At 37.5% G+C, this 10,999-nt stretch overlaps 1 pseudogene; it reads left to right on the top strand.

Moving 5' to 3' along the window:
- The first annotated feature begins 4,294 nt into the window (after positions 1 to 4,294).
- Positions 4,295 to 10,614, top strand: LOC131535632 (NLR family CARD domain-containing protein 3-like; annotated as a pseudogene).
- The last annotated feature ends 385 nt before the right edge of the window (positions 10,615 to 10,999 follow it).

Here is a 10,999-nt window from a genome sequence, read left to right as displayed (position 1 = left end):
ATAGGGGCCACCTGATTCACACCTGTTTCTTCACAAAATTGATGACCTCAGTGATTGAATGCCACACTGCTATTATTTTTGAACACACCCCTTTCAACTAATTCAACTAATTGCCCAATTGCACAGCCTTAAGAGGGTCCATATCATGAATGCTGGGTCTTGTTTGTTTTCTGAGAATCTACTGCACCTACTGGTAACTTGTTTGCCACGTAGCAATAAAAAATATACTAAAAACCTTGATTATTCTGGTTAGTCACATTGTACTGCTATTATTTTGAACAATACTGTATGTAACCGCACATTAGATTATCATGTTAAGCACATATTATGTATGTCTTTTTTTAATAACTATTGAATGACTTTAAGGTTTATTCGTGTTTGGTATGTATGAGCTTGACAATTCTAGCTTGAAACGTTTCTTCCAATTGATTCTTTGTCAAATGTATCATATTCTGGTTATAGAAATCACATCCAAAAGTGTACTTTGCAAGAGTGTGTAAAATTCAGACCATGTGACCAGATAACAAACTGATTTATGATGGAAGGAACAACCCTAGCTAAGATAATAGCCTATCTAATTGGTCAAGACACCAGATGGGATGTGTCCAAAGCCGAGTTTAAAACCTCAGGACACCATCGAATCTAGCTCTCTTGTCCTTCTTCCCTTCTCGCCACCGCGTTTTGACGCTGTTTTAGCGCTCTTTGAGCGTGCTCTGGCCTACAGGCCAGTTGCTACTTAACACCACGATGAGAAGAAAAACCACCTAGTCTCGTTACTCATTTTATTCTTTTACTTTAGTTTCTTTTCTTTCCGTTGAGTCTCGTGTTTAAAAGTTAAGTTTGCCGCAAAGTCCAGCTCCGACTGCACCAGCTTCAAACTTCAACCAGCAACGGACTCCAAGACCATCCTCAGCCAACGCCAAACCATTGGCTTCCCAAGACATCACTTCAAAGACTACTGAACTTCCAGCCAATCACCAACTCGGGAAAACCCCTTTCCTGCAACGACGACGACAGAAGGGAATCCCTGTAACAAAGGCAACGCAAGTAAAACAACTCCAGATTCTAACTGAACTGGTGCATTTAATATAAATTTTAGCCTCATTGAGAAACTCAGTGCGAGGGTTAATTAAGTGATTGATGGTTGTTCAGGTCTATGCAATAGCACATATTGCTATAAACTTGGGATTTCACATTCTCATTCTCTAAACTCATCCTTTCTCTCTTTCTGCAACGTGTGAATGTGTGAATGCGTGCGTTCATGCTAGATTAGTTTATGTCTTAGGTTTATATAAATAAAGTCGTATTTATATTTAAAAGAGAAGTATCTTGTGTTTTGTGCTTACAAGTTAATGTCTTAATCTGCCGATCTTGTTACTGTGCTTATTAATAGTGTTTTCACTATATTTTGGATTTTAATATCCAGTGCAGAAGTAATGTTATACGGCTCGTTCACTGAATCGTTGCCGACTCAGTGATCAGCCGCAAAACAGTGATTCTGTTCAAATTCCCTGTAAAATCATAAATGATTCCCTTTGAGTTAAATTAAATTATATTTATGTATCAAACCCTACAGCACGTTCCCAAAATTGCAATGATGCTCTAAAACGCCAATTGGTATTCTATTTAGAATTTATTATATGAATATGAATGTACTTACTTTGTACATTATGTACATAATTTATTTTCCTTTGAGGGTCACATCACCTGACAGCTGTCCCCCCCACTTTTAAAATGGCTGCTACGCCCCTGATTATAGGTAAGAGTGAACTCGTGAATTACGCTTTATTATGTACGGAAAGCACATACTCTATCTCTCCCGCTCTCTCTCTCTCACAGACCGCGCACACACAACAGTTTCGCGTCGTGACCGCATCACCACCTCGGGTGTGCATTATTTTTCTAATAATTCAACGGCCCGTCGTCAATTATTCCTTACTTCTTTGTTTTGGAGGTCCCCTTTGAGTGCAATGAGAAAAATTGACCCGCGGCCGCGGCCTGGATCCGGAGGAGGAGGATCATGGGTAATGCTGACAGAAATGCCAAATGTAATCTTTTCCCACATTTTTATCAGAGAATAAGGCAGAAAATATATTTTATAATTTCTATACTGTAATAAATGTGTGTGTCCCTAATTAACGCAGTCTCGTATATTTGTATATATAAAGGGCCGGAGCTTTTAGAAACTCCGAATCAGTTAAACCATTGCGTCGCAAAATGATTCACTGTTTCGAAGCGCTCAGTCGAAATGATTCACTGTTTCGAAGCGCTCCAGTCGAAATGATTCACTGTTTGAAGCGCTCCAGTCGAAATGATTCACTGTTTGAGCGCTCAGTCGATATGATTCACTGTTTCGAAGCGCTCCAGTCGAAATGATTCACTGTTTGAGCGCTCCAGTCGATATGATTCACTGTTTCAAGCGCTTCAATCGATATGATTCACTGTTTGAGCGCTCCAGTCGAAATGATTCACTGTTTCAAGCGCTCCAGTCGAAATGATTCACTGTTTGAGCGCTCAGTCGATATGATTCACTGTTTGAGCGCTCAGTCGATATGATTCACTGTTTGAGCGCTCAGTCGAAATGATTCACTGTTTCGAAGCGCTCCAGTCGATATGATTCACTGTTTCGAAGCGCTTCAATCGATATGATTCACTGTTTCAAGCGCTCCAGTCGAAATGATTCACTGTTTCGAAGCGCTCAGTCGATATGATTCACTGTTTGAAGCGCTCCAGTCGAAATGATTCACTGTTTGAGCGCTCCAGTCGATATGATTCACTGTTTCGAAGCGCTCCAGTCGAAATGATTCACTGTTTCGAAGCGCTCCAGTCGATATGATTCACTGTTTCGAAGCGCTTCAATCGATATGATTCACTGTTTCGAAGCGCTCCAGTCGAAATGATTCACTGTTTCGAAGCGCTCCAGTCGATATGATTCACTGTTTCGAAGCGCTCCAGTCGATATGATTCACTGTTTCGAAGCGCTCCAATCGGATCGCGTATCACGAATCATTTGATTCAGATCAGATATGTGTGTTTGACTGCAAGAAACCACTGACAATGGTTTATTATAGTGAGTAGCTTACAGAATATAAAGCAATAAAAACAAGGATAACATCTCCTGATTAAATGTTAGTGCTTGAATTTTTTTTTTTTTTTTTTTTTTAAATAAAAGAATACCAAATCAGGAAAAAAATACAGCGTCTGTGGTACCCAGTGGCAAAAATAAAAACGTGGTGGAGGGCCGAAAGATATTTCCTCTTGAAATACATTAGATGGAAAGTCGTGCTGAGTGACACGAAAAAAGAGGCAAATTCTTGTCTATGAACACAAATCAATAGATTCAATTTCGTGACTATATCAAGAACTGCAGTGGGGTTTTTTTTTTTTTTTTGGTTTTATTTGTGCTGTTGAACTTGTTTTTGGTTCACTGTAGTTATAAGTAGGTGCTGAATTAAAAGACTGTATTAAAAATTATACTGTATTAAAATAAACTTGTTTCTGGTAATTGATTTGGATTTTGTTGTAGTTCACTGTAAAGTCTGTATTATATTGTAAACAGTGTTAGTAGCAGATGGGAATCTGTAAAGAGTAACCAGCAGCCTTTTTATTACACTTACATCCTGGTTTTTATAGGTTTGATATATATTATTATTATTATTTTTTTTTTTTAAATAAAGTTTTTAACTCATAGCCAGATTATTATTGCTTTCTTTGCTTCTCACATTAATAAAGAAAATAATTACATTCTTGACTATTAAAATATCCCACTGGTATCCTGAAGAGGAGCAAGTGATGAGGAAGCTGACAGAGAGACATTAGTTTGATATGAAACAGAGAGCTGCCTTTATACAACACTCAGAGTACACCTGTGAGGAAAATATATTCAGGAGTTATAACCTTAAATAATAAAGAATAAAGTTAAATATTAAGAGACTCAAACTCCTCCTTGTCAGGTGACACATGAAAGTTAAACTATAACAGCTGTATCTGTTTTGTCATATGAGGAAGTAAACTACATAAAGAGAGAAAAACACGGTGAGTATCACGATTTTACAATTATCTTTAATAGTCAAAATCGATCCTGACTGGTTTAAACTGAAGTACAACAGCAGTATCAGATATTTTGAAAGTAGTTTAAAAGACATTAGGAGATAAAACACAGAGTCTGTAAATCATCAGATTCCAGCTTTACTTTCATTTAACACAGTGCTTGTCTGAATTTATTATGCAGTTTGTGAATAATTTGATTCTGTGTAAATAATGTCAGGATGAAACTGTTTTTCATGTGTGCAGGTCATTACTGAGGACTGACTGTTGATACAGAGCTGGATTTGAGAAAATTATTACTGAGATGATTAATAACTCACTCTGAGGATCAACATCTGTATCTGCTTTTAGATGAAACCATGGCCTCCAGAATGAATCTCTCTGAAGAACATCACACACAGATAAAGACAGTCAAGAGGTGAGAAAACTTGAAGAAATATTTCACATTTTTAATGTTCAGAAACAATAAATGCATACTACAATAGTATTTTAATTTATAGTCAGATTCAGGGGGATGAATCAGGTTTAGCTGAACACATCGATGTGTCTGTGAGGAAACATCCTTCAGATCTCTGCAGAGAGGAAGACTCTTCTGTTGAGTCCAGGTGAGATATTATGAGTGTCATATATACTGTAGGTGAGGTGTGTTATTGTCAGCAGTGTCTCTGTTGCTGCTGGATGTTTCTGTGTCTGTCTGTATCTATATGTGTGTATCGCTCTATTTTATTCTATAATACATGAATGAAAAGGGCACATGGGGCAGATTCCTTTTATTTGAAAAATAATACTTTAATCTTTTAACTTTAAAGTCACATCAGACTCCTCAAGTGAAAGAAAAAAAAATCTGTTGGATTAACATAAAAAATTATATACATCGGTCGCACATATTTATATGTTCTCTCAACATAATTTATCTCCGTTTATGTTGCCTAACTTACGTTTGTCAAATGAACATGATTTTTTAATGTTGTTTTTTTATTTTTATGTCACGGTACCTCACGTTGATTTAACATGATGTTTGTTTAAATGAAAGCTTTATGCACTATATGCAGTGGTGATTCAGTTAATTAAACAAAACTATGATAAAATCTATGATAAAACCAGATAAAAATTAATAACAGATCAAAAAAGCTTTGGTCAACTATAAGCTGCTTTTTTGAAATAAATAAAAGCGTTTTAGCAACCTTAATATTGTACATTATTAACCTCTTAAGACCCTGCGCCTCATATGAGGACATTATATTTGAGTGAATTTCTCTGAGACGTTACATGTCTCAGTTTTAACTCTGGATGTCCTGTACAGAGCACATTCAGGGCTTTTCAGAGATACCAAATGATTGGATGTTTCACCGTGACCACTCCCTCTCCTTGGTCTTCAAATATGTCTGAAATTAATTTAGTGACACTCCTATGGAAATATGATAATATTTTGTAATTATCATTTAAATCTTATTTTTAAATTGTGTGTCATAAATCAACATCTCAGGAAAATGTTATGGGGTTTCAAATCAAAATATGACTTTCTGTTACGAAACAGGACGTTGATTTCATACATGTCCTCATATGAGGACACCGGGACTAAAAGCATGTTTATTACGCATTTTGGGAGGCATAACAAATGAATTTTTATTTCAATTATATTTATATGAAATTATATTTCATAGCATAACTTATGAAATATCTTTTTTTTTTACATTCATTTTACATTTAAACAATGTAAAGACATGGAAAAAACTTATTTTCCTAAAACGTTTTTCTCGGGTCTTAAGAGGTTAAAAGCAGTAAGGCAATAAGCAAAAACATTTCTTGGAAAAAAAAATACTGTATGTTTTTTTCTACAGTACACAAACAATCCACACAAAGACGCCTGATTTAATAATACTTCATACCCCCTTCAATTCAATTACTTGCTTAACGTAATACATTGTTACACAATAAGAACAATGACAGCATAACTAAAATAAAATTAAAATACATTTCAAATTTTTTTAAGAAAGACTTTCTGCTGAATACGAAGGAAGATATGAGGCCAAACAGCTTTGAGGCAGCATTGATTTCCATATAGTAGGAAAAATACTATGGAAGTCAATGCTGCCCCAAAACTGTTCGGTTATAAGCATTCTTCAAAATACCTTCCTTTGTGTTCAGCAGAACAAAGAAATTTATACAGGTTTGGAACAACTTGAGGGTGAGTAAATGATACCAGGATTTTCATTTTTGGGTGAACTATCCCTTTCATCAGTTAAGTGGTCAGTTGAATTTCGCAGTAGCTAATACCAAGTTATCCAAATAACTGTAAGACTATCTGGCCCTTATTGATGATCCTAATGTCCTCTGGTCCGTCGTGGGCATTGTCTCCTCAATGGATCATGGGATGAGGGCTTCATCTGCAGCCTGGAGAATGCACAGTAAAAAAAAAATAGATTCAATACTACTCTGGAAATATCAATAATTTAATAATATCTGTATCCTGAGAAAATGTAAACTTGAACGTAATGAGAACCAGTTATGGTCAACAAAGACTGATTACAGACAACGGACCTTGGCAACGGCCGACAATGGTAATGTCCGGTTCAGTTTCTCATACTGACGCAAAGTTTTATCTAGTCGACATACAAAGAAAAAGGTTACACACATTTTGAAAAACGTTAATATACATGATAATTTTCAGACGCAGCTAAAGCTAGTGTTAATGTTAGCTAAATTAGCACAAACGTTGCTTTTAAAACAATATGGTTTGATATGACAAGTACATAAAACCTAAATGAAAATGTGCACATTCATAAATTACACATAAATTACACAAATTAATCATGTAGGAAATATGAAATGCATATTTACTGTAAAAGTTCAACAACCTCCCCATTGCCATTATTCAGTATTCAAGTGAAAGATGAACATTAAAGGGAGGTTGAGACAGTAAAGGTGTTTCTGTCGGAGCAGTGTGAGATTTTCAGAAACAGTTTGTATTGTTGTTGTGTTTCAGTCTGTGTGAGAATGAATCTCCTGAACCCAGCTGTGTGTCCATGAAGAGTGACGCGTCAATGAATGATCCCATTGAATTCAGCTCAGGAGAATCATCTGCTGATCTGAGGTGTTGTTTAGTTTACAGTATAAGAAATATATATAAGATATTCATTCATTTACTGATGTGTATTAAATACATTAATGCATATTTACAAAAATATTCAATATTTGTTTAACTACAGTCAAAAACATGAAGGACCAGAATCACATTCAGCAAAGAAGAACTTAGACTCCATTTTCAAGGTTGTTTTTTTTTTTTGTGTCTGTCTGTGTCTGTCTGTGTCTGTGTCTGTGTGCACTTGTACAGCTATCTTTGTGAGGGCCGGTTTGAGTTTTAGACCATCGGAGTGAGGACAATCTTATAAAGTGAGGACATTTTGGCCGGTCCTCACTTTCTGGGACCCCTTTAAATGCCTGTTTGAGGGTCAAGACTTGGTTTTAGGGGTCAGGTTATAATTGGGTAAAGGGTAGGTTTAGGGTAAGGGTTTGGGTGAGGCACTTAGTTCTGATGGGTAGGGTTAGGGTAAGGAGCTAGAGATTGCATTGTGTCAATGTATGTCCTCACAAAGATAGCTATACAGAGATCTCATACAGATACATGAGAGACTAAATTTTCAAGGTTGGTTTTGTTTGTGCGTGTGTGCGTGTGTGTGTGAGCATGTGTGTGTGTGCGTCCGTCCTAACACAATAACCCTCTGGGTAAAAGTATTAATAAATGGGGAAATCTGTGAAATCCTCTCTGTAATAGTCACATTTACTTTCCTACACGTCAGATAATTTGTAGGCCACTATAAAGCAGATCAGTGATCACTAAAGTAGAGAAGCTGAATCCATATGTAACCTGACTGCTGCACAAAGATGAACATCAATCTAGCAAACAGCCAATCCAGTCAAACTCCCTCTTTTAACCTCAGTATCTGTAGACGCTGATGTTTGAGCAAACAGTGGAAGTTATTAACAGGTGTGATATAATTCAGTGATGTTTATTCATGCCTTTGACTAAACTACAAAAAAAGGTTACACTTTATTTCAATAGTCCACTTTAGACATTCTACTAACTATAAGTAACTTTGTAACTACGTGTCAACTACATGTCTACTAACTCTCAGTAGGGTAGGTTTAGGGTTAGTAGAGTAAGTTGACACATACTTGCAAAGTTTCTCATAGTCAGTATGTTGTATGTTGTGGACCCATCAAAATAAAGTGTTAGAAGATATCGAGCAGACAGTCTACTAATGACTGCTAGTTGACATGTAGTTGCAAATTACTTACTGTTAGTAGAATGTCTAAAGTGGACTATGAAAATAAAGTGTTACCCAAATAAATCACTCTTGACTCTTGTGTGTTGATCCTTTGGTTCACTTTCTCTGTGACTGAATGGAGGTTTATTGTTTGAATATTCACTATGATTTCAGGAGCTTGAGCACAAAATGATTTCTGAGTTGAAATGTTTTAAGAGACTACTGAGTCCAGATTACCCAGAATGCTCTGAAAGAGACCATTATGATGACGAGGGTCATAACAGAGTCAGAGAGGGGCTTCTGAAGATCACACTGTTGATCCTGAGGAAGATGAACCAGACAGACCTCGCTAACACACTACAGACCAGTAAGAGCTCTGATCAGCAGATTATAGCCTGTGTTTTTATTATGAATCTTCTGTCTTCAGTCACTAATGTTCCTGAATCTCACGACACAATCTAATATCTAACATATCAAACCTAAAAATACATTTCTAAAATATTGCTCTGCTAACAACAACAATTATATCCTTTGCTCAGAACTGATGCCTGCGTATCAACAAAAACTCAGATCCAGACTACAGGATAAATATCAGAGAATCAATGAAGGAATGTCCAATCATGGAGACTCAACACGTCTGAATGAGATCTACACAGAGCTGTACATCACAGAGGGAGGCAGTGGAGAGGTCAATAATGAACATGAGGTGAGACAGATTGAGACAGTGTCCAGGAGACCAGAGACACAGGAGACACCAATCAACTGCAGTGACATATTTAAACCCTCACCTGGACAAGACAAACCCATCAGAACTGTGCTGACTAAAGGAGTCGCTGGAATTGGAAAAACAGTCTCTGTGCAGAAGTTCATCCTGGACTGGGCTGAAGGAAAAGCCAATCAGGACGTTCATTTCATATTTCCACTTCCTTTCAGGGAGCTGAACCTGATACAGAAAAATCTCAGTCTTGTGGATCTTCTGAACCACCTTCACACAGAAACCAAAGAATTTAAATCAGCAGATTATGATGAGTACAAAGTCATGTTCATATTTGATGGTCTGATGAGTGTCGACTACGTCTAGATTTCCAAAACAATCGTAGCTTGTCTGATGTAACAGAATCAGCCTCAGTGGATGTGCTGCTGACCAACCTCATCAAGGGAACCTACTTCCTTCTGCTCTCCTCTGGATCACCTCTCGACCAGCAGCAGCCAATCAGATCCCTCCTGAGTGTGTCCACCAGGTCACAGAGGTACGAGGATTCAACGACCCTCAGAAGGAGGAATATTTCAGGAAGAGAATAAATGATCCGAGTCTGGCTGATAGGATCGTCACACACATCCGATCATCAAGAAGTCTGTTCATCATGTGTCACATCCCAGTCTTCTGCTGGATTTCAGCCGCTGTTCTGGAGAGGATGATGGGTAAAGCAGAGCGTGCAGAGATCCCCAAGACTCTCACACAGATGTTCACACACTTCCTGATCTTTCAGACCAAACTGAAGACACAGAAGTATGATGGGAAATATGACATCGACTCTGATCAGGCTAGAAAGACTATTCTGTCTCTAGGAAAACTGGCTTTTGAACAGCTGGAAAAAGGGAACCTGATCTTCTATGAGGAGGACCTGAAAGAGAGCGGCATTGATGTCAGAGAAGTGTCCGTGTACTCAGGAGTTTGTACCCAGATCTTCAGAGAGGAGTCTGGACTGCAGCTGGGGAAGGTGTACAGCTTTGTTCATCTGAGTATTCAGGAGTTTCTTGCTGCTTTATTCAAGCTGCTGTCCTTTTCTGAACAAAACACAGGACTGAAGAATGAGTTCAGGTCACCAATGACCAGTTTACTGAAGAGAGAAGTGGACAAGGCCTTACAGAGTGAGAACGGACACTGGGACCTTTTCCTCCGGTTCCTTCTAGGTCTCTCACTAGAGTCTAATCAGACTCTCTTACAAGGCCTCCTGAGAAAGACAGTAAGCAGCTCTCAGATCAATCAGGAAACAGCTGAATACATCAAACAGAAGATCAGAGAGAATCCCTCTCCAGAGAAATCCATCAATCTGTTCCACTGTCTGAATGAACTGAATGATCGTTCACTGGAGCAGGAGGTACAAACATACCTGAGCAGAACAGATGACCGTCGTCTCTCTGGAGTCTCTCTGTCTGCTGCTCAGTGGTCGGCTCTGGTGTTTGTGCTGCTGAACTCAGAAGAAGAGCTGGATGAGTTTAATCTGAGTAAATATGATCCATCAGAAGAATGTCTCCTGAGGCTGCTGCCAGTGATCAAAGCATCTAGAAAGATTGAGTGAGTATTTTACACTGTCTTTGTTTTATTGACTTTGTGTACAGTAGGCCTGTTTTTCTCTACACTGTTTCTGTATATTTTGAGGTCTTTATTTGACACTCAGCTAACATCACAGAGCGCTCTACTAATGACCTGAACAAAGCTGTTATTTGTGTTGTTTATTTTATTTTATTTTATTCTTTCTTTCTTTCTTTCTTTCTTTCTTTCTTTCTTTCTTTCTTTCTTTCTTTCTTTCTTTCTTTCTTTCTTTGCTATAGCTATGTTCGTAAACCATTTTAAACCAACCATCATCACTCATTATATAGGTTAATAAATGCACTAAAAAATGTCTTGGAAAAGAAATCTTAAAGAAAAGAAAGAAGTTTTAAAATGGGTTTTTAGTAAA

This window comes from Onychostoma macrolepis, unplaced genomic scaffold (genome assembly GCF_012432095.1).
Source record: "Onychostoma macrolepis isolate SWU-2019 unplaced genomic scaffold, ASM1243209v1 Scaffold60, whole genome shotgun sequence".
Classification (NCBI taxonomy): domain Eukaryota; kingdom Metazoa; phylum Chordata; class Actinopteri; order Cypriniformes; family Cyprinidae; genus Onychostoma; species Onychostoma macrolepis.
This window is presented reverse-complemented; position numbering and strand designations above follow the sequence as displayed.